The 24,333-nt window shown below is 35.7% G+C and overlaps 1 protein-coding gene across 1 annotated transcript in view; it reads left to right on the top strand.

Moving 5' to 3' along the window:
- The first annotated feature begins 451 nt into the window (after positions 1-451).
- LOC129954114 (WAS/WASL-interacting protein family member 2) overlaps positions 452-24,333 on the top strand; it is a 59,872-nt gene continuing 35,990 nt past the window's right edge. Inside the window, exons 1-2 of the mRNA XM_056067802.1 lie at positions 452-825; positions 903-1,093. The gene's annotated coding sequence lies outside the window, so the exon portion shown is untranslated. The remainder of the gene's footprint in view (positions 826-902; positions 1,094-24,333) is intronic.

Raw genomic sequence — 24,333 nt, 5'->3', positions numbered from 1 at the left:
TGGAAGTATAATTTAACATTGAGGCAATGTCAATTTGCTACTGAAATTATGGATTTTAACACCGTTCCATTAGTATCAGTAGGGCTACGTAAAACATTGTACTCTCAAGAATAATCCCTGAATTCTAAATAAAGTAAACACTAAAATTACTCACGGCATGCGTAAGAAAACGACTCAAATGTGAGAAATAGTGGATGAACATTACTTTAAGACACATTTATCGCACTTTGGCTTAACTTCAACCGATCATTTAACTTCAACTTTCTTACTGGTCGACTGGCCTAAAACACCCTATAATAATTGTTCGAAAATTTGAACGAAATTCACAGCTGTTTGCCATTTGAACTAAACTTCCACTTCGTTCCGCAGGGTTTTCATTTTTCGCACATCAAATTTCGAATGTCAAATCCGAAGAATGTCAAAAAAAAATTATTTTTCGTTTTGCCTATTCTGCCAGTTCGTAGTTGTTCACTTCACTTGTGTTCGTGCATTTTTCTGTTCGAACGAAAAATGCAAAATTTTCTTGAAACATTTTTGCACAAAAATTTCGTTGTCTTCTCTTCTTGGTGATGGATGTTCATGTTATTGTGCAACTTTGAAAAAGCAAACATTTTGTTTGGATCTAAACTAAAATACAATAATTTCTGCTAATCCAAATCCAAAGCAATTCCACACCAATTAAAGAAAACAAAACGAGCGAAAAAACTCGTCGCGCATTTAACAAAGAATAAAGAAAATGTGAAATCTCTCGAGAAAAATATAAATTTGTTTTTTTTTTTTTAATTTTTTTTTAAATCTAAATCAATTAAACCTTCGCAAGGCTGAGTAAGGTTTTATTTTGTTTTCAATTTAAAAAGATATCTAATTTATTCAGTTTAATTCTGCTCGCTGACCGAAAATAGAAACAAAAAGTGAATTTCTTTTTACTTCATCTCGATTTTCTATTCGTGTCATCGTTTTGTGTTTCTGTGAGTGATCAACGCAAATTTTAAATTCGTCGATTAAGCAGATTCAATTCTTAAAAAGAGATATAAAAAGTGCGAATAAATAAGAAAACGAAAAACATCATCAGCCACCTAAAGAATCGTTCAAGGTAAGCAAAACCTGCATTTTGTATTCTTCAATCTTTTCATTTTGATTCTTGGGTAGGTAAAAGGTATACATAGCTATGTAGATATATCTACGCGTAGACAATCGCTTGGTTCCTGTGGGAGAGCTACATATTTGAATTAATCATATTGGCATAATATGAGATGAGGAATGCTTTGCTTACTTCAAAGGCAAGACGAAAATCTTTGAATATAATTACACTACCTCATACTTTTCAACGTCTTAAACCTTTGATCTCTAAAAAAACAATCTTATGACTAATAAATTCTCAACAAGGTCGCTCTAAATAAAGTTTGCTGGAATCTTAGTTGAAACGATGTTAATTCATATGGGTTATTACTTCTCCTCTTCTACCTAGTCTATTTCTTGCTCGTTTGCTATACTTGGAGATAGAATATAATGTTTCAATATTTATTATTAAACAAATCCTCTTAAATCCAATCTAATCGGCTGATTTTATGTTTGAGAATAACATAGTTCAGCTATAATACTATACTCAAAGTGTTCTTTAATAAAAGATATTTAGATACAAAAACTAAGCTTTTAGGTATTATAATACGGGCTATTCACATTTCCTTCTAAAACAATAATATAGTATTTAAAATTGTTTGTTTGTTATACAAATTATCTTTTTTAAAAAAGAATCGAAAATGTATTTAAAATAACGAATCATCCTTTCGATAACGTTTTTTATTTGATAATAATAAATAATTTCTATGTGTATAAATTGATTGATAAAAAAACTACTGTATATAAGAAAAATAGTACAAAGTACAACAAAGGGTTGTTAAGTTCCATTGTTCTAAAGAAGTATTCTTCAACGCCGGCAAAACCACTGCGGAAGCTTTTCCATTTTTCCTACTCTACTGGTCTCTTTCCGGACGGATGGAAAACAACATTTGTAGAGCCTGTCCCTAAAAATGGCAAATCCTGCTTTCTCTCTAACTATCGTCCAATAGCACTCAAGGCCCTTTTTACAAAGGTCATGAAAACGCTGCTTAATTATAAGCTTAAGAAATATCTTAAAAAACGGAAGCTTGACCGACAGTATGAGTTTCCACTGGTGATCTCATGGTTTATCTCACCGAATAGTGAAACAAATCTTTACATCGTTTTTGAGAAAGTAAGATTATTGCACTTGATATTTAAAAGGCATTTGATAGAGTTTGGCTCTCTTACCGAGAATGAATCCCTTCTTCGTTGAATTAAAAATTATCTTTCCAACCTGAAATTCATAAAATAAATGCTGGTGTTTCTTAGGGGTCTGTTTTGTCTCCGACTGTCTTCCTCATATTCATAAACGATCTGTTGTCCGCCACTTCTAATCAATTTAACTATTTCTCTGACGAGAGTACCTTAGCTTTTTATATTCATTTCTACATAGATTCACATCCTTGGCCTTCGGATATGAAAGTTCAACGGCAGCGTATGATAAGCACATTAAATTCTGATCTCGACAGCATTGTTCAAAAACTCAATGCTGTCTCCTGTCGTTAAAGCGTAACCCAACCCGATGCCGCTATCCATGAGCGGCACTTGCATCCAGGAAACTAATCAACTTTAATTCCTCGGTATGTGTCTCCTAGATCACCTTTTATGGAATGATCATATATTCGATATTGCCAAAAACTCTGCTAGGTGCTTAGGGTTTCTCCGACGACGGTGCAAGAAATATTTCACCCCTTCTAATCTGGCTGTAATTTACAAAGATTACATTCGTCCAAAACTTGAATATACTTCGATTATTTGGGCCTTTAAACCAAGTGTAAGCATTTTGGACAGGATCCAAAAAAGAGCTTTGAAAATGATAGGGGATGGTGAAACAATTACGTCACTCGAACACCGCGGCAATGTATCATGCCTTTTGTTGTTCTACCGATATTTTTATAAACGGTGTTTTGTCGAATTAGCGAGTTGCATTCGCTCCTCAAATAATGCAGCCGTAATACTCGTACTTCTAGGAATGCACATCAGTTTAACTTTGAGCTCAATTTCGGACTGTCAAGTACGGAGTTTATTTTTCTAACCGGACATCGAGAATGCTTGAACCAACTTAGTTTTGATGATGATGGTTAGTGCGTTGGACTGTCAAGCAAAGGGTCTTGGGTTCAATTCGTGCCTGTGCCACCTAACCTTTTCACGGGTACTGCTTCTTGTGAGGAATTGACAAATTCTAAAAGAGTAATTCTTGTCATGAAAAAGTGCTTTCTCAAATTAGACGTTCGGATTCGGCATATAAACTGTAGGTCCCTTCCATCTCTGACAACATTACTCGCACACAGAAATGGTTGATAGTTGTAAGTCACTAGGCCCTGGTTCTTCATGAACTGTTGCGCCACCTAAATTTATTTTTATTTATAATAACCCCTTGAGTGCCCTTTAATTATAACAAAATGATATATTATGTTGTGCTTCAACACTTCTTCCATAAACACCAAACGAAAAATTTCTTTCGACACATCTGAAAACGAACTCGACCAAAAAAGTTTTGTGAAAAAATCTGATTGATTAGTTCTCGCAATGTGTTTCTGTGTAAAAAAAACCTTCAAAAATGTTTCCCCAATATACAAATATTGAAACAAAAATATGCTTTATTGTCTTTTTAAACTCGGGGTTCTTTCCTAGTTTAACAGCATATAACAAAGGTACCACTTTTTGTCCTCTAAGTTCTTCTAATAAGTGTTTGAGTTACATGGCTTCCATTTAGCCATTTGCTAATAATGATACTATTGCAGTCGTTGATTGTCTTGTTTAAAGATCTTACTTACTTACTTAAGGTGGTGCTACAGTCCGGCGCCGACCTGTACCATGAGTCTCCAGTCAGCTCGGTCCCTAGCTAGCTGTCTCCAGTTCCGCATGCCAAGTTGGCTGAGGCCTTCACCAACCTGAGTTCGCCACCTGAGTCGCGAACTTCCTCTACTGCGCCATCCCTCGGGATTGGATTCGAAGACCTTCCGGGCTGGAGCGTTGATGTCGTTGGACTTTAATTCTGTTAACTAGGTCAGTGTCGCTGAACATGTATACGGAACCAAAAATCACCCGAAGAATTTTTCTCTCAAAGCAACCTAAGACGCTCTCATCTTTCTTTGACAAGGTCCAGGCTTCAGCGCCATAAATGAGAACCTGGATACTATATGATGACTTTAGATGCTCGGCAGAGGACTTTACTACTCATTGCCTTCTAAGTCCAAACAAGCATCGATTTGCAAGAGTTACTCTTCGTTTGATTTCAGCGCTGGTTTCGTTGTTTGTGTTTATAGCGGTGCCTAGGTAGACAAAGTCCTTAAATACCTCGAAGCTATAGCTGTCCATGGTGACGTTTTGTCCAAGACGTCGTTGTTCAATGTCCTTTTTTGATGACAGCATATACTTGGTCTTGCCCTCATTGCCCACTAAACCCATCTTCTTCGCTTCCGTCGCAATGCTCAAAAACGCTTCACTGACATCACGCTTTGATCTTCCTATTATGTATATCATCTGTGTATCCGAGTAATGGATGAACCTTTGTAAGATTTTGCATCTAGTGTTGACGGTTGAATTTTACACAATTCTTTGCAGAACGATGTTAAAGAAGTCGCATGTCAGTGCATCGCCTTGTCTAAACCCTTTTTTTATATCAAGTGTATCGGTGAGATCTAGCAGCGTGCATTCTCTATCGTCATTCTGCACAAATAGATAAGTTTGACAGGGATGCCAAAACTAGACATTGCTCTGTAGAGCTCTTCCCTATTTATGCTGCATACGCAGCTTTAAAATCGATAAAGAGATGGTGGGTATCGATTTGAAGCTCCTGGGTTTTTTCCAATCAACTGCATAGCTTCACTATAAATTACCAGCTTGCTTTCCCTTGTTAGTGATTATGAAGAGAATATGAATTTTGTTTTGACCAGTACCACCACAACAAGTAGTCTCCATATTGAATCTTGGAATGAAAAATTCCGTAGTAAATTATTTTCAGGAGAAAAGAAGAACAAATCGATCGCAAAAAATACTTTTTCACCCGAAATACTTTTTCAAACTTCCAGTGTGGAAATAAAAGCTCATCCTCGAACCTATCCAGGGCCCTAAATATATGAACTCATTGATACACTCGACCAAAGTACAACTATCATAGCAACTGGTACCAATAAAAAAAGTATCAATAAAGCAACTTGTAGTACAGTTTAAAACGTTGATACTCAGGTGCATGGTAGTAAAGTTTAGTATTGGAAAAATTGTGGGATGATAAGCTGGAGAACATAATTTTTGTTTGAGAACTTATAATCAAACAGTGTTCTGCAAACCACCTTCTCAATTGGTTAAGATCCAAATTAATATAACTCATTAGGTTCAAAGCACTTTCCGCTCCATAGGGACGCCCTACATCATTAGCAAGAGTTTTGAGGCTAACTTTCAAACTCGACCTTAATAGCGAGTTAATATAGATTAAAAAAAAGAAATTGGACCCAATACAGAATCTTGAGGTACCCCAATTTTAATATGTTTAATTTCACTGCTGACTTCCTCAATTTTAACTCTTTGTGCCCTGTTTTTTATATAAGTTCTGAACCACTGAAGAATAAACCCACGAAACCCCTGCATAACGTAAGTTACCCAGCAAAATATTGTAATCGACCATATCGAATGCTTTCCTAATACAAGTATCAATAAATAAACCAGCTGTGAGCTTTCTTCTATTAAGATTATAAAATATTCTGGAGCAAAACAACAACAGACCAACAAAACCAAATTGGGCATTGCTAAAATAACTATTTTTATTCAAAAATGTAACCACTCTTTTCTTTACAACTTTTTTTCAAAGACTTTGCTAAACCAGAAAGCAGTGTTATACATAGGTCTATAATTACGAATGTCACTAGAAGATCCTTTTTTGAACAGTGTATTAACTTGTGCATACTTAAGGGCTTCCAGGAAAAGCCTTGTTAGTATCAAAAGATTGAAAATATGAGCCAAAACATTAACTACATAACATCCGATTTTTTAAAGCATGTTGTTAGAAATACCATCATAACCACAAGCGTTCGAGCTCTTCAAAGATCCTTTAGATTTTAACAACTCAAAAGTAGTAATTGGGCCAAACACAAAACTGTTAGTAGGCACTAGAGATTCAAAGTTACGCTAAACAAGGATTATTAAAAATGCTGTTAACAACTTGCCATTCACTTTTCACATTACTTTTATGCAAATCAAGCTGTTCCCGATAATAATCATCCCGACAAATAGGGATTTCTTTTTTTAGTTGTAAACATACATTTTTAAATTGTTTTATTTTAATAAGTATTTTTTAGAAATTTTGCACATTTGATTCTTCTTAACTTTTATTTTGTTACATAGCCTAGTGATGCGAACTTGAGTGGTACAATTATTAGTGTGCATGTTGAGAGTATCGATAAAAACTGAATAGGAAACAGATGCATTACTTTTAAAATAAGTATCATCCCAAAATTCATACAAAAGACTATTTTTTTAGAGGACCTGAAAATATTTTTAATTTTATTTTACAGGGCTTAATCAACAGTCCTGTAATAGAATAATCAGTAATTCCCAAATCAAATACAAATTTCTCACAACCTTAAACATAGATATTATTGAAACGGCCAAATATATGGTAGAAGCATCTCCCTTGCTGTAAAGGCGATATCAGACCGATTTGTTGTTACCAGGTACATAAAGCTCCCTACAGCCTGATTCTTTAAATTCTTTAAGCTTTGCATTTGTTCCTTTTTGACTTACTGGGGTCATAACTGGATGAAATTCTGTTCATTTTTTTTTATAGATTTAAGATTATTACTGTACAATTTTCTTGACTTAGTTTAATTGAGCTGAGAAAATTGTTCGAAGATACGATTGTAATTTTTTAATAATAATTACATAATTTCGTTTTCATGATTAGGAGTAACAAATCTATCTTCGACATAATATCGCCGCAGAACTTTTCGACTATCATTGCGATAAAATAAGCATGGATCAAAATTACTGTTCTCTTAAAATCATTCAGACTGCTCTAAGCATACTTCACCCTCAAAAGTGCTGTATAAAAATGATTATTTACATTTAACGTTTAGTCTTTTGATTGTAGCCATAGGGAATAAAAAGTGAACCATGTCGCAACGGGCTTAAGGACTAAATGTTTCATCGTAATCAACTCCTTTTTTTGAACACATAATTTGCTTTGCATTTTTTTGTATCGCCGATTCTGGAATAATTTTTGATTTTCGGGTACTATAAGAAAATACCATGTTTTGTTTCCTCCAAGACATGATAATTCTTCTTTCATCTTTGAGAGCCACTGTCAATGAGCTGATTTCATAACTTCTGTGATATTCTCCTCTTGTCATCCAACCGGACTTTTCTTTCTCTTGTATTGGTAGAAATTATATCTTCTAACTCAACATTGTCATCTTCTTCAGATTCAGAATCTTCAATCTTGAAAATTTGTTTGCCATTTTAAAGGCTTTTTAACTATGAATTAGAACAGAGTTTTATTTTACACACAATTTATTTTTGATCTGAGCAATCAAGATGTAGTTGCATGTTAAATCAGGACCTTGGTAAGGATGACTAAGGCATCAACTAAATATTTTGAGTCTTCAAATATTCAATTGCATCACTTCATTTGTTAGGTTTTGAATTTATGTTGAAGAACAAGCTTCGAGTATGAACAACTTATTTTGAGTTTGTTTTATCTTAAAGCACCCATAGAGTTAATTGCTATTAAGTTTGAGTCTTATAGGCATTCATACATGATTCATCAATTGTGACGATATTGTACATGGGTTTTAAGCCACTACCATTTGATTTCTTGAAGATTTCCTCAAGTCAATCAAAATTAAACTGGCCATTTTTAAAAATTCAAGACCGATATCGTAGAATATCACTTAACGAAAATTAAATTTGATATTTAAGAAAAGTCTCCGTATTTATTTAAAAGCCAGGAATTTAAGCAAAGTTAGGCATCTTGTTGACTTATAGGGTTTGAAATATAAAAATATTGTATTTTAAAAAATTGAAATAAAAAAAAACCATACATTGCTTTCAATTTTACGGAATTGTTGATTTTTTCTGCTTACTTTTTACGTTATGTTGCCTTCTCTCAGAAATACTACAAGACCTATTAAATAAACGTTTTTGTATCTTTAAGCATTTTTGTTTATTATTCAATCAATCCGTCTATGATAAAATACTCAAATGACTGCTTTTAACGAATAAATTCCACTTGAACAATCAAACCGAAACCAGGTATTATTTTGTGACTTTTTATTTGTTTATTTCATTGTAAATTTAAAACTTCTAGACCAGTACTTATGCATTCATGGTACATATATCTTTTTAAGTAATAATATTTTGCAATAAAAACAGTTGATCACGAAAATTGTTCTAATTCTCATTGTGTTTACTTTTTATTTATTTATATTATGTCGCATTCTTGACAATTAGAATTCATCTTACTAGCTACACCTTTTTGTCTTTCGTTGAAATTCAAATAAACAAGCAAAAACAATTACTTATCTAAATAAATTCATATCTTATCCGTAATAATATGGATGTACATTCATATCTACATTTATATAAATTACTTTATGTGTGTGATAAGAAAATAATTACTTTCTCGGTAATAATAATAAATATCTACCATTGAAGTTTCTGAAAAAAAACTATAGCTTCCATGATTATTTTACATAAAAAGAAATTTAGTATCAAAGAAAATTGTACAGTCATCCAAAATTTTGTTCCGAGTGATTGAAATGTTTTAAATTAAGCAGATGCCGAATAAACTTAAGTTCTTTAGTCACTTTCTATTAGAAAACTATCATAATCAACTGTGACAAGGACAGTTTAGCACTAATCTTGAACATTTTGAAAGCCACAGTGGCCGCTTTCAATCTCCTGTTGAATAAGCTATATCTAGATAGGTTGATTTTAAAATACCTTATTAAACGAATTGCATGCCTAAATTGAGGTAGCTGTCAAAAAATAAAAACAACTTTCAGCTGTTTACAACCAAAATTCAACCATATATTGAAAAAGTTGTTCTTTGAGATACCAGAAATTCTCGGATACCTTTGGGTTCTTTTTTAGATCAGCTATAGCCAGAAAAACACTAACAAAAATGTATCCGGATATTTTATCTGTCTTAGATAGAACTGGCTCTTTTATTCCAGAGTAATGGAATCTTACAAACCTGCTTTGGTTTAAAAATATGTTTTTAATTTAAAATCTTAGAACTTCTACAGTATTGAAATAAATATTCAATTTAAAATGTTCATTAATTCGTTGGAATTTTTGAGTTAAGTGCAAGAAAATGCAAAGACATAACATTTTTTTTTAGCTCAACTTATGTCTGAATCAAGAGAAAACTTGATCCATATTTTTAATTAGGGAGAGGTCAAGCACTTAACATATAGACGAGTTTTTACTTACATCTTAATAAAGTTCTTTAAAGAAGACTAACAAAATGTAAATAACATAATGTGCATCTTAACTTTAAATCTACACATTTCAAGGGCTAAAGTGACACTTACTTACTTACTTAAGGTGGCGCTACATTCCTGTGTGAACTAGGGCCTCACCCAACAAACTTCTCCATCTAGCTCGGTCCCTAGCTAGATGTCTCCAGTTTCGCGCTCCAAGTTGGGTGAGGTCACCTTCCACTTGTGCGCGCCACCTGATCCGACGTCTTCCTATACTGCTTGTCCTGTGGGTGCGGATTCGAAGACTTTCCGGGCCGGAGCATTGGTTTCCATGCGCTCTAGTAGATCACACATAGAACTTTTCTCTCGAAGCGACCCAATGTGCTTTCATCCTCTTTTGTCATGGTCCATGCTTCTGCACCGTATAGCAGGACGGGGATTATAAGTATCTTATATAGCGATACTTTGGTCCCTCGAGAGAGGACTTTACCACTCAATTGCATTCTTAGTCCAAAGAAACAGCGGTTAGCAAGAGTTATTCTGCGTTTGATCTCAGCGCTGGTGTTGTTTTCTGCGTTTACAACGGAGCCTAGGTAGACGAAGTCCTTGACTACCTTAAAGTTACGTCTGTCGATTGTTACGTTTTGACCAAAACGTCGGTGTTGTATGTTCTTTCTAGACGACAGCATGTACTTTGTTTTGCCCTCATTAACCGTTAAACCCATTTCTGCCGCCTCTGCCTCAATACTCACAAAAGCCCCATTGACATCACGCTGTGTTCTACGGATTATGCCAATGTCATCAGCATATGGCAGTAATTGGACAGACTTTTGAAAGATAGTGCCTCTAGTGTTGACGTGTGAGCTCTGCACTATTCTTTCAAGCATGATGTTAAAAAAATTGCATGACAGGAGCATCACCTTGTCTAAAACCTTTTTTGACATCGAAAGGTTCTGTTAAGTTGTTTCCAACCTTTATGGAGCAGCGTGAATTCTCCATGGTCATCCTGCACAAACGGACGAGTTTGGCAGGGATGCCAAAACCAGACATGGCTCTATATAGCTCGACCCTGTAAATGCTGTCATATGCGGCCTTGAAATCAATGAAAAGGATCTGCCGTAATGTGAATATTTGATCAACTGTGGACTTTCCTGGTCTAAAACCACACTGATAAGGACCTATCAGGTTGTTGACGATGGGCTTTAGACGTTCACATATTACGGCAGGGAAGATTTTATAGGCGATGTTAAGTAGACTTATTCCTCTATAGTTGGTGCAGTTTAGAGGGTCTCCTTTTTTCAGGATCGGGCAAACAATACTGAGGTTCCATTCATCGGGCATGCTTTTTTCCGACCATATCTTACAGATAAGTTGGTGCATGCTCCTAACCAACTTATCTCCAGCTGCCTTAAAGAGCTCGGCATTCAAGCCATCCGCTCCAGCGGCTTTATTAGACTTCAACTTAGATATGGCAATCTTTACTTCGTCTAAGTCGGGAGGACGGGATTGTTGGCTTTCGTCGTCTATATTGAATGGGACATCCTGCCTGACAGCGGAATTCAGTTCTTCGTCGCCGTTATATAGTCTGCAGAAGTGGTCCTTCCATATCCTCAGCATTGACTGCGGTTCCACTATGATGTTTCCACTTTCGTCTTTGCAGCCTTCGGTTCTAGGTTTATGTACCTGTGAATTTCGTTTCACCTGTTCATAAAACTTTCGAACCTCATTCCTGCTTTTATACCTCTCAACATCTTCGACCGCACGCTTCTCATGCCTTCTCTTTTTCCTTCTGAGAAGTCGGCGTTCCTCTCGCCTCTTCTGCTCATAGAGCTCACGAGCAGCTCTCGTCCTTTTATGCAGCGACGTTTTTTTCGTCGTCCATAGCTCAAGAACCAGAAGAGATATCGACTTTAAATAAATTTTGTTATACAGATAATAAGGCATAATAAGGCAGAAATATGCAGAAAGGACTCTCAAGAAAATTGCGTGGGTGGTTTTTTCACCATAGAAGTTTGAAAAAAAGGTGAAAATTTTGGTTAACCCTAAAATTTTACGACTGAAATATGATTTCATCTCTAAAACAATTGTGTGCAACGAAGAATAATGTTTTTGACATCTGATAAAATTTTGAGAAAAATTGAATTGACTGTTTTTATTACAAAAAATAAAAATCTAAAAAAAAATGTATAAAAGTTGGTAAAAATTGATTTTCGACTCAAATATCTTTTCAAAACTTTGAGATTTTGGCTTTAATTTACTTTTATATTTCAAAAAATCTTGTTGTCAACATTCAGTTAAAGTTTGAAAAAAAAAAAAACGATTTGACAGTTTTTGTACAAAAATTTAAAAACCGAAAAAAAAATTAACAAAAGTTCGTAAAAAATGATTTTCCACTCAAATATCTTTTAAAAACTTTGAGATAATAGGTTCTTAATAATTTTTTCTTATAAAAAATATTGTTTTCAACATAAGGACAAATTTGGAGAAAAATCGAATTGACAGTTTTTTTTTTACAAAAAATAAAAACCGGCTCAAATAGCTTTTCAAAAATTAAAAATATTGGCTTCAAACTTATTTTATTTCACAGAAAATATTGTTTTCAATATTCAGGAATTAAAAAATAAAATCTACAAAAAATAGTGCGCAAATTTGGTAAAAAAACATATAGACAAACTTTTAAGCAAGACAAATCGACAGACGGGATGGGAAGTTATCAGTGTGGGTCGCATCCCACCCTCTTTTTTTGTTTTGTCTCTGCCAGAGTATTTACAACACGTTCTCCTTAGGTTCATTTTTATGTATGTTAATAGATTTCTATATATTAAATAAAGTTTAGGAAAAATAGCTTAAATAAACCGCAAGGTCCAAATAATTAATTTATGAATTGTATTGATTAGAATTTAGGCATCGATTGACCACTTGTGTCCGAAATCTCCTAACTGAATTTTTACACTCAAGACTTTAACAGGATACGAGCAAAGAGTGATCCAAGTATGATCAGTGCTCAGAATAAAGTCATGTTAGCCTTAACTGAACGGTCACTTGATTTTGAGCAAATCTATAAACTCAAATTTGTTTCAAAAACAAATTATTTTAAACGTTTGATCAAATTGTCCTCTTTGAGGTAGATAAATTTCCCTAAGAAACCGTGCTTTTTACCACCATTGTTATCTATGTGACTTCTTTGGTTTATTGGTACTAATTAATTAACAAAAATTCAAACCAACTTTCATCAACATTACTCTTTTGGGAGAGAGTAGAACATCAACTCCTTTTTTCTTAAAAACTACCCTAAAATGGACAAAATAACGAAAACATTTGTTAAATTGTGTGATAGTCAATTTTTTGTGAACGTCCGTTCCGTCAAGATGGCTCACATACGCGTCAAGGGACAAAACCTTATGGACCAGTGTTATTGATTATACTTTTAAATGTCTTTCAATAACATTCTACCTTCAAGAAATACAATAGCACAATGATGGTCTCGCTGTTGTTTTTCAATAATTTATTTTGTGTGGTCAGTAACTCTTTTGAAAAATTACTCCTTCAACTCATCACGGGAAATATAGACCTTTAATCCTATCACATTTTTGTCTTCTTTAAACCTAATCTACACGCCTGAATGTTATGGTAAAAATTGTTTCTAACTTCAATTTGTCGACTTTTTGTAAAACGTAGTTTAACTAAAAGTTTAATTTCTAAATAAAATAAATTAGGTGGTGTAACAGTCTGTTGAGAACTAGGGCCGTTCCTGTGTGACGAGTAATGCTATCTGGGATGGAGGGGACCTTCAGTTTTAAGCAGAATCCGAACGTATTATTTGAGACAGCACTTTTCATGACAAGAATTACTCTTGGAGGACTTTTCAATTCCTCGCAAGAAACAGTACCCGTGGAAGGTGGCACAGGCGGATATCGAGCCCAAGACCTCTCGATATACAGTCCAACGCACTAACCATCACGCCACGGGTACTACTAGGCAAATTGATGTTCATTTACTTACTTAGGTTCTCAGACCAGTTAAGTCCGTTGGGACCCCTTAAGGGGCATAGGTCATCTACTACGATTACGCGCTATCGTGTGTGGTTTTTGGAGATATGTTTCAGCTCCTTCCAACCCTTTCCTAGTGACGCTGATATCCCCTCGACTGTCCTGTGCCATGTGCTTTTCGCTCATCCAGCTCTTCTTCTTTCTTGTGTAAGAGCGGATTTTACTGCCTTTAATGCAGTCGTTGCCTTTTCGAAGCGTATGTCCAATCCATTGCCACTTACGCATTCGTATAATAGAGTCTATAGGTTCCAGACTTGTCCTTGACCTCAATAGATATTCGGTTTGGCCAGAAAATCATTAGGATGTTGCGAAGACATCTATTAACGAATATTTGCAGTTTCCCTGTAATGGTTGAAGTAACTTTCCAGGTGCTGAAACAGTCGTGGCTTTGTTCTTAAGCTGATAGAGTTACTTCCAAATTTTCGACATCATACCGAACGCCACTATTGCTTTGCCGATGCGCCAGATGACGTCTTATTCGGTTCCGCCTTCGATGGAGACGATAATTTCAAGATATTAAAAGCTCTCCACTTTCTCAACCAGTTGATCGAGGCTGATCATTTTTGTTTTGCCGGAATTAATTTTCAGCTCCACGATGTCTGCTTCTCTCTCCACACTTGTTGTCATTTGATGGAGATCCATGATCCTATGAGAGAGTAAGCAAACATCGTCCGCATAATCCAAGCGCTTTAAATAGGATGTCAAAGTCCATTAGATCCTTCCCTTCCCTGAAAAAGCTGAGCGCAATACATCGCTTATCACCAGCAAAAACAATATTGGTGACAGAATACAGCCCTGTCTGACTCCGCTACGGATTTCAAAATCATCTGACAACCTACCATCGCATCGTGCTGAACGTGATATTCATTTGGTATTCTCAAAATTATAATGCCTTCAAAAATCAAAATTTCGGTGAATACGTATTAATTTTGTTTCGCAGATGAACTTTGAAGAAAGCTTGAAATATAAATCGAATAAAGTTGCATGTAGATATTGATAATGTTTAAAAATGTAATAAATAAAATATAATATTTATTTTTTATTATTTCACGGAACACCAATAAAAAGCTTCCATACCAATATCAACAGTTTAATAAAGAGACACTCTGGTTATGCAGCGTGCAAGCATTGAATTGTTAATCATGCAATAGCTTCATAAATAAGTTCCCAACACTTTACTGGAATACTAATTACAGAGAGATGAGTGTATCTTTTTCCCCGTCGTCGGTCGTCGTCGACATCAATGTGATGATTCACTAACGGGTCTTGTCTTATGATATTTTGTTTTGTTCAGTCTCTGTTGTGCTCAATTAATAGTGAATTTTACTAAGAAATCTGCCATGAATCAGTGCAGATCAAAATGCAATAAATAAAGAAACTTGGAAACCAATTTATGCATTCTCGTCTAGTGTATTTAAAAAAGAATGAATAGGGGATATTTGCAATTTCAAAATTTAAAATTCCTGCCAAAAAGAAGACAATTTTCTACCCACAGTCACCAGACCAAAGGATTCTTTCTTTGGTGGCATTGAACTTTTTCGATAGACAACGAGACTCCTGACGTATGTAAGTGTATGTTCCTACGACTTGAAGGCAAATAACCTTAATCTAGGTCGGTTTTCAAACAAGAAACTAAAAACAAGGGGGTTGGTTGCATATTAAGTGAGCTTCATATTGCGTGGGGTTGAATAAATGAATAAAATACAAGAAATAAATGATTTCCGGCCTTTGCGAGGTTCTGACTTTACACGTAGTGTTTTCTTCTTTTCTTCATTGATGATTTTTGTCCAACAAATATTTGTTTGATGTTTTGGGTAGGTACCTAAAATTCAGAAACTTATCATATTTTGTTTTTTGTCAAACTTATAATCTTCTATTAAGTTTAAGTATAGGAAGTCGTATAGCTCTAAAATAAATGCATTAACGTGTTTTCGTCAAGTGTTTTGTTCTGTCTTTTATGATAGAACTTTTATCGTGCATTGCATTTTCCAGAAAAAAAGAGCGATGCTTAAATCAAAAAAGAAATAAATAATTGGAAGAACAGTTCATACTCGTTTTTGAATACAGAAACTTGCAGGGGAAAAATTGTCATACTATTTTGCAGGAAAGTTGCTCGTTAGAACTTAGGAGTGAATTTGTCTTTGCTGAACAAAAGTTTGCAGCGTTAAGTATCCGTTTATCTGTTTTTTTTCTTAGACTTTTCTTTGTCCTTTATTTGAAGCTGCAAAAAGGAGTAGTGTATGTAAAATAAGGGAAATGTTATTTTTTTTTTCAAAACCTTGAATTGAATGACATAAAGTTAAAGTTGTTGGACTCTTTTTTTATAATTTACACACACTATTAACTACCCTTAACAGTCCAAGTTTTAATAAAGTGAAAAAGGATTCAAGAGATGGTACCGTCAAACCATTGGGGATAGACAGGGTTGAAACATTCAAGCAGTGTTGGAGCGATGTAAAAGTTTCGGATATACAGTGGGGAGCCGAAATGAGTACATGTTTGTGATTTTTGTAGTTCGTAATTTATAAGAATAGAACAAACAAAGCAAATGGAATGATGTTTGTTGCCATTAAATATTTTATGTTTAATTCTAAACAAACTGGGTTATGATACAAAACAGACCACAAATTAATTCTAAGCAAAAAACTAATAAAAAAAAAACAGCTCAAATCTACTCAACTTTGCACCTGTGAGCTTTTCGGTAATTTGCAGCAAACATTAAAATTTACAGTCAGATTAAGTTTGTTTGTGACTTAAAGTTTTTGATGTGTGTTTTTGCGTGAGGTAATAAAATTAAAAAATAAAAGAACACAGTAGTTATTAGAGTTCGGAAAACGCAAGCTGTTGTTCCGAAAGCACAAGCCAGAGGCCGTAAAAAAATACCAACGGATGCGGACGCTCGTCTCATGATTACACAGATGAAAAGAGACAAGTTTCTAACACCAAAAGATGCTTCTATAGCAATTAATAAGCTCGTTAGCCGATGGACTGCAAGAAGAGCCCTCCATGACATTGGCTACATCTCAGTGCATTGTCTGTACAAAATGAAAGGGCACGGTTAAAATATGCCAGACAACGTTAACATTGAACAACACATGACTGGAAGCCTGTGGTGTGGTCAGAAAAGACCAAATTCAACCGGTATCAGTCGGACGGCAAACAATATTTCTGGCAACGTCCTAAAGAGACCATCCAAAGGCATCATGTCAAAGAAACAGTAAAGCACGGTGGGGGAGCGTCATGGTATGTGGTTGCTTTACTTGGTGCCACATTGGACCAAGATTATTTAAACATTCAACTTTCATTCATTCATCTTTCCGATTTTGTTAATATCTTCCCTTATTCTGAGGAGGAAGTAATATCTCAACAGGACGAAGACCCTAAGCACAAGTCCAAAATCGTGAAGAAATGGCTCACCCAACAATATTTTCAACTAATGCAGTGGCCAGCACAGAGTCCAGACCTCAATCCCATTGAGAATATGTGGTCAATAAAGAAACGACAGTAAGGACAATATAGATCGACTCCAACGAACCTGCAAGAGCTTTGGTAGAGAGTACATCAAGAATGGCAGAGTATTCCAAAAGAAATTAAAGAGAATCTAGGGGAAAGAATGCCAAAACGTGTTAAAAGTGTTCTACGTAATAAAGGACTATGGACGAAGTACTTTCTTTCCTTTAAAGTGCAAAATTGAGTACATGCAAGTTGTTTAAAGTTTTCGGTTTATTTTTCTAGGACTTAATGTTTTCCGTTTTTTATTACAAAACCATTTGTTTAAGTATTGAACATGAAAGAAAGGACATACAACAATTTTGAATTTCTTTTGTTATTTTTACTCATATGCAGAAATGTGGGCACGAAGTTAACCATGTACTCATTTGTGCTCCCCACTGTAGTTCTATCGGTCATCATTGTTTAAGCCCTTTTTTAAGTTGTGATAATCATACCCAGGTTTGAAAAGACTGAAGAGTGTGTACATTAGGTTCAGATCGGAAGGAATTTTTGTTTCTAGCCGAAGGAAACCATAAATGTAGACAGAAGGACAGAAGAGTAAGAACAACAGATAGAAAAACACATGACAAAGCACGCTGTAGGTTTCGAGACTGTCCCCTATCTGTCTACTTGCCACGCTCACTGATGCTAGATTTCGGTGATCGATGGGAACCGATGCTTTATCAGTGACTAGGCCGTTGTAGGACACCATTTCAATTTGAAGGTTACGATGGGAATCGCTATTTCATATATACCAAGGGGGCATTTTTCACAAAGGAATTTGTTCTGTAATTTTTGGATAAGTTTAGCATTTGTTTTCTTGTACAGCTCCATACTTGGCTGTCATAAGTCCAAGCAAGCGGGTATCAGTAGTTGCTTGTAAAAGATTTGTTTAATCTGGAAAGCTAGATCAGAGTTCTTCCCTATTAACCAGTTCATTCTTCTATAGGCATTAGATCTTCTTGATTCCAAGGTATTTGGAAATATTGGAGTAAGGTACTTTATCTTTTTGTTTTTAAAATGTATATGTGTTGATTCTCTTGGGTGTACGAAACAGAAGAAGCCCTGATATGGGACTTGCCCGTGACCACCACTGAATGATAGCTACCCTAAGATTGTGTACAGCTACAATTCGGAGATCCAACGGAATAACACGAGCGCACAAATTCAACACCGCAAGACTTAATTACCCCACGACCCGTTAACAATTTAGGGATCACCTGTCACACGAAATGAGAACAATCAGCAGCTCAGTACATGACGACATCGAACACTATTGGAATGCTGTGAAAAATGTTTTCATTTCAGGTGCTGACAGAATAGTCGGTCGGAAAGAAGGAAGAAGCAACATTTGGCTTTCAGAAGAATCTTGGGCAAGTAGTTAAGGGCTCGAATAATTGCTCCACAAGGGGAAGAAAAAAACAGGCTGGAGGGCTCGTATCGCATGAAAAAGAGAGGTTCACTGCAGTGTGCGCCGCGACAAGCGTAACTACATCAACGCATTGGTGCAAGAAGCAGAAGATGCTGCAAACAGGTGCGACAGCAGGACCGTTTACAGAATAACCAAAGAGCTGACCAGTGCACACAGCTCAAAGCAACACCTGGAAAAACACTTTTCCTCGGTTTTAAACTGGGTACTTGCAAACAACGTTCAGTCTATACCTTCTGAAGCGCCTAAAGAAACTAAACCCCGAATCCGCAACGGACCTCCCAGTAAATATGAGATCGTTCCCGCAATTGAAAGCGGTAGGGCTTGAAGTAATTCCCGCAGAGCTTTTGCAAGCAGCGCCAACGTCATCAAGCGAACTGCTTCATCCGCTCATTAAAGAAGCTTGGATGACCGAAAGCTTCCCCCATGAGTGGAAGAAGGGAATTATCGTCAAGCTCTCAAAAAAAAAAAAGAAGATCTAACAAAGTGCGAAAATTGGAGAAGAATTTGCATTCTACCTGCCGTTGCCAAAATAGCACCAAAAGTCATACTGGTACGCATCAGAGAACACCTTGAGGCCACACTCGATGCCGAACAAGCAGGATTCCACGCTGGATCCTCCTGTTTTGATCATATCAACACCCTGCGGATCATTATTGAACAGTGTGTTGAATATCGTTCACCTTTACACCTGCTGTTCATCGCCTTCGAGAAGGCCTTTGATAGCGTTAACATCAAATACATCTGGTTAGCTTTACGGGGGAGAGAAAAATTAATTGCTATCATTAAAGCATATGATGGATCCAAGTGTCATTTTCTGCACGATGGTAGGTTGTCAGATGATTTTGAAATCCGTAGCGGAGTCAGACAGGGCTGTATTCTGTCACCAATATTGTTTTTGTAGGTGAAAAGCGATGTATTGCGTTCAGTTCTGTCAGGTAGCGGAGGGATCCAATGGACTTTGACATCCTATTTAAAGCACTTGGATTACGCGGACGATGTTTGCTTACTCTCTTATAGGATCACGCATCTCCATTAAATGACAACAAGTGTGGAGAGAGTAGCAGAAATTATGGGGCTGAAAATTAATTCCGACAAAACAAAAATGATCAGCTTCGGAACCAAAACACCCTCTAAAATAAATATTTTCTTGCAAACGGTGGAAAAAGTAGAGAGCATTCAATACCTTGAAAGTATTGTTTCCATAGATGGAAGAAACGAACAAGACGTCTTCTGCCGCATCGTCAAAGCAAAAGCAGCGTTCGGTATGATGTCAAACATTTGGAGGAATAACTCTATCAGCTTAAGAACAAAGTTACGACTGTTTCGCAAAAATGTCGAATACGTGCTTCTTTATAGGTACAGCACTTGGAAGGTAACTTCAATCATAAGAAAAAACCTGAAAACATTCGTGAATAGATATCTTTGTAACATCCTAAGGATTTTCTGGCCAAACCGTATATCAAATGAGGTACTTCATAGAAGGACAGGTCAGGAACCTATAGAATCTATAATACGAAGGCGTAAGTGGCAATGGAAAAGGTTGCAGGCCAAGCAATGCAGTGGATTCCGCTTACACAAGAAGGAAGAAGAGCTTGACGACCGAGAAGAACATGGCGCAGGACAGTCGTGGAGGAATCAGCGTCACTAAGCAAGAGTTGGATGGAGTTGAAACACATCTCCGGAAACCGTACACGATGGCGCGTATGCGTAGTAGTGGCCCTTTGCCCCATAAAGGATTCCCAACGGACTTAATAGGTCTGAGGTCCTTAGTAAGTAAGTAATATGAGTTGATTTTGTTTCATTTACATTTTATCAAATGCATTTTGCAATTTTTGCGTATCCTTTGCTATATTGAAATATCATCAGACATGATAGCGTTGGAACCCACTGAGATCCGAAAAAATGAAAAAATTCACTTAAGGTACAACAGCTGCTTATTCGTAGACCCAGTTCCAGTAGCTATAGAGTCCATGAGAGCAATTCTTTCCCATTGAACCACAGAATCAATTTCCTTGTGAGCCTATTTAACAGCATCTAAACCGTGGAGAATATTGCGTTCGACTTGAATGTAGAAATCACCATAGATGGTACCTGACAGAGAGTCAGCTGGGTTGATGGCACCCGACATCATGGCGACTGGTTTTAACGACGTTCAAGCCTTCCCACAATATTGGAACTACAGATGGGCCGGAGCTCATATAATTAAACAAACCGCGGAAGAATGGATGAGCAGAAAAGTCAGAGCAGTGCTTCTCCAACAAGCTCTTTTAAGCCCTCATGAACTTAATTGAGACCAACTTGATGCCCTTCCGCTCAAAACGCTTCATGATCTAGCCAACGACAATGGACCGCATCGGGCTTGACCATGCTCAAAGTACCTTCATTGTTTGTTGTCTACAACAATGAGAAGAATGAATAATCTAGCTATCATGTATAATTCTCTCTGTCTGAAAATAATTTCTTCGAACTTGTTATTAATCAATCTTATTTGTTATTTAATGCTCAAAAAATGTTCCGTAAATTACCTCATTGTATTCCGTACCTAAATTTGTCATCCATTCGCCATATTCCTACATTCCAACCATAAACATAAACATTTTTAATTACTGGCGCTAGAGTGTGACATAAGAACAAAGCCCCTCCCATTGATCTAGAATTCTAGATCATAGTACCCATAAGCTTGTAAAGGTTTCAAACATTTCTGATGTTCCACTTTCACAAAACTAAATGCCAACAAAGAATTGTGATTATTTAAATTGTTGCAGCTAAATTACAAACTCAAAACAAAATGCTTCTTTTAAAAAAAGTACAATGGGTATGTTCATATAGCAAAGTGACAAACACTTCGAGGTCCATAATCTGACGAATTAGTTAACATACATACACTACGCACAGTATGCGGTAGCTGTGCAAAACAAGTGAGTGACTAATTCATCAGATTAATTTATGGATGTTTTATTTGTTATTTTATCTACTCTACACTTCTATACAGCCCTCCCTTCGTTCTCAAGGTTCTCCTACATAGCGTCCTGTGTTTCTGTATCGAATTAAAATCAAATTAAGATTCTATATAGTTGATTAGTGACACCAGCAACCAGTATAGACAACGAGTTTATTTAAAGCAGCAGCTTATAGCTGTGCAGTGAGCTGGTGGCAGTTTTAGATTCAATTTTCCCTGCGTATATTAACTTGCAATTAAATTATTTAAATATAAGAGTAAAACCGTTTCTTAATTGACCTTTCCATCAAAAGGTGTTAGTCCTTTTTATAAATGGCTTAAACGTAAAACCTTGTTAACAGTTCGTTTAAAAAATAAAACAAACAAACCTTGTTTTGAAAAGTCAAAAATGTTGAATTCATGTAGATTTTAGAATTTACTAAGAGTTAAAGTAGCATATTTTTTAAATTAAGTAAATATTAGGCCATTTTTATAATCTTAGAAATGAAAACAACATTTCTCACTTTTACTGTCAGAATTTTGGGCACAGAACTTTTATGATTCGATTTGTCCTAAATTCTCTATCGCGTTTTTCTTTTTTAGTTCAGAGATGAGCACTGAGCAGAGTCTGAGCGAACAGAGTAGAGTAGAGTCGTTTCTGAGCAGAGTATGTTCAGAGCTTTCTGATTAAATTATGAAACAACTTGAGCACTAAACTTTCATGATTTGAAAAACAGTCATAAAAATGTTCCGCCATTTTTATTGTTTTGACGATGATTTTTTTTTTAATTTCCCGGCTTTCAAATATCAAATTGTTTGTGCTCAACATTTTACTCTGTTTACTCAGTTATTTTATTCTGAGCTTGCAGAGCGCGCTCTGAACATGTTCAGAACTAAAAAAGAAACACGAATTTGAAGCTCGAAAGGATCAGAGCAGTTTTGCTCTGAACTAAAAAAGAAAAACGCCAAATTATTCAAAAAGAAAGATAAAGCTATTTTGACTGCTAAGTGGAATGAATTCTGTTTAAAATAGGTGATTTTTTAAAAGCTATAGGAAAGGTTTTCAAAAAAAACAACATACAATTCAGAAAAATGCATGAAATCTTTATTTGAATCGATAGTACGGTCCATATAATTTAATTTTTTAAGATTATTTCATGCAAATGTTGACCTTGACTGCGCCTCAAATGGTCTATTCCGCTAAGTCCAATTTTGGCATACTCATTCCAACATTTCGGTCAGTATCTCACGAATGAATTGTTGTCTTCCAATGCGTCAATTGAAGCGGGCTTGCCTATATAGACATAAGCTTTAAGATAGCCCACAAAAAATTGTGTAAAGGCGTTAAATCGCACTATCTAGGCAGCCAATTCACCGGTCCCGAACGTGAAATAGTGTTCACCGAAATCGCCTCTCATTAAGTTAATTGTTGCGCCATGTAGCACCGTCTTATTGAAACCACATGTCATGCGAGGCAAGTTCTTGCATTTTAGGCAAAAAAAAGTTTTATATTATTCACAGTTACGTTACGATTCGCATCATCTTTGAAAAAGTAAGTTCCAATGATGCCACCAGTCCCTAAACCGCTCCAAACGTGCGTCAGCTGTTTAAACCAGTGTTGCCAAAAAGAAAATCACCCTTTATTTCACTCTTCTGATTTTTCAATCCAACTTAGAAAATTCTCAGGCCAATTATAAGAGATTCCTAATAGGAGGCTCAAATCGTTTAAAATTATAAAAATCAACTTTTTAACTGAATAACTTATTAAATGACTTTAACCTCTTTATTAATATTTGTTTGAATAATGCTACTTAAGGGGCTATAAATACCCTTAAAAATATTTAAACACAGAAAATAGATTCAATTACAAATTGGCTGGGCAGAAGAACAGAGTTAGGTAAAGCATGTCACATTCCTGATGTACGACTGAAAAAAGAATCTCTGTTTTTGAAAGTACGTCCCAGGCTGAGCTCAAGGGTTAAGGTTCTAAAAGAAGTTCGAGTAGTGCAGCAGAATTGTTTGAGGGGTAGAAGACAACATTGCTTATAAGAGCATCGATAAAACTACACGGAAGACATATGAAACATTGCTAAAACTACTGACACCAACTCCGTAACTATATAAGCAATATAACATGTGGAAAAAACTAGCTTGTTACATCATAAGTTGGGTATGAGTGTTCGGTTAGAACTTGAAACGTTCTTTCTTTTGTACTTCAAAGCCTGCCTACGCCCCTGTACATATGAATACGGTTCACAAAAATGACTAATTGACAGAGTAATGCGTCTGCGCCGCTAAATTTGTTTAACTTCCATGAGTTTTCCATATCAATTCTTCTTGCTAATTATGCACAAACTCGTTTCACTATAAACTTGTATCACTACTAACATAAGCGAACTGTGTAAAAAGTAAGCATAGATCAAAAAGCAGAACCGTTTTTTGACAAAATCATTTTATATTTGAACATTGCTTTCAATCGGTTTGACAAAACAATATCCATCAGTTTAAATTGCACATCTCTAGCTATACAACATAACAAACTTAATTCTGACGTAATAAAACAAATAAAAACGATTTATTTTAAACGAAAACGACTCGATTCTTATCTGGGTAGGAGTGTGCCCTACAGCCTGCACCCAATGAGTATTATTATTTTGACAAAACATTTGTGCTAACAATATAGAACATAAAGAAGGCAAGACCTACCCAATCCGGAAGTGGAGCTTTTTATGTTTGGGTTGTCGACTCGATCACGTAGCACAAAATGAAGGAAGTAAACTTTGAAGGAAAGCATATTTAATTGCTGCTGCTGCTGATGATGATTTCATATCACGTTCTATATGTATGTCTATCATACATACTCGTATTTATGTGCCTTTGTGATTTTATATATTGTGTAAG

Source organism: Eupeodes corollae, chromosome 1, assembly GCF_945859685.1.
Source record: "Eupeodes corollae chromosome 1, idEupCoro1.1, whole genome shotgun sequence".
NCBI lineage: Eukaryota > Metazoa > Arthropoda > Insecta > Diptera > Syrphidae > Eupeodes > Eupeodes corollae.
This window is presented reverse-complemented; position numbering and strand designations above follow the sequence as displayed.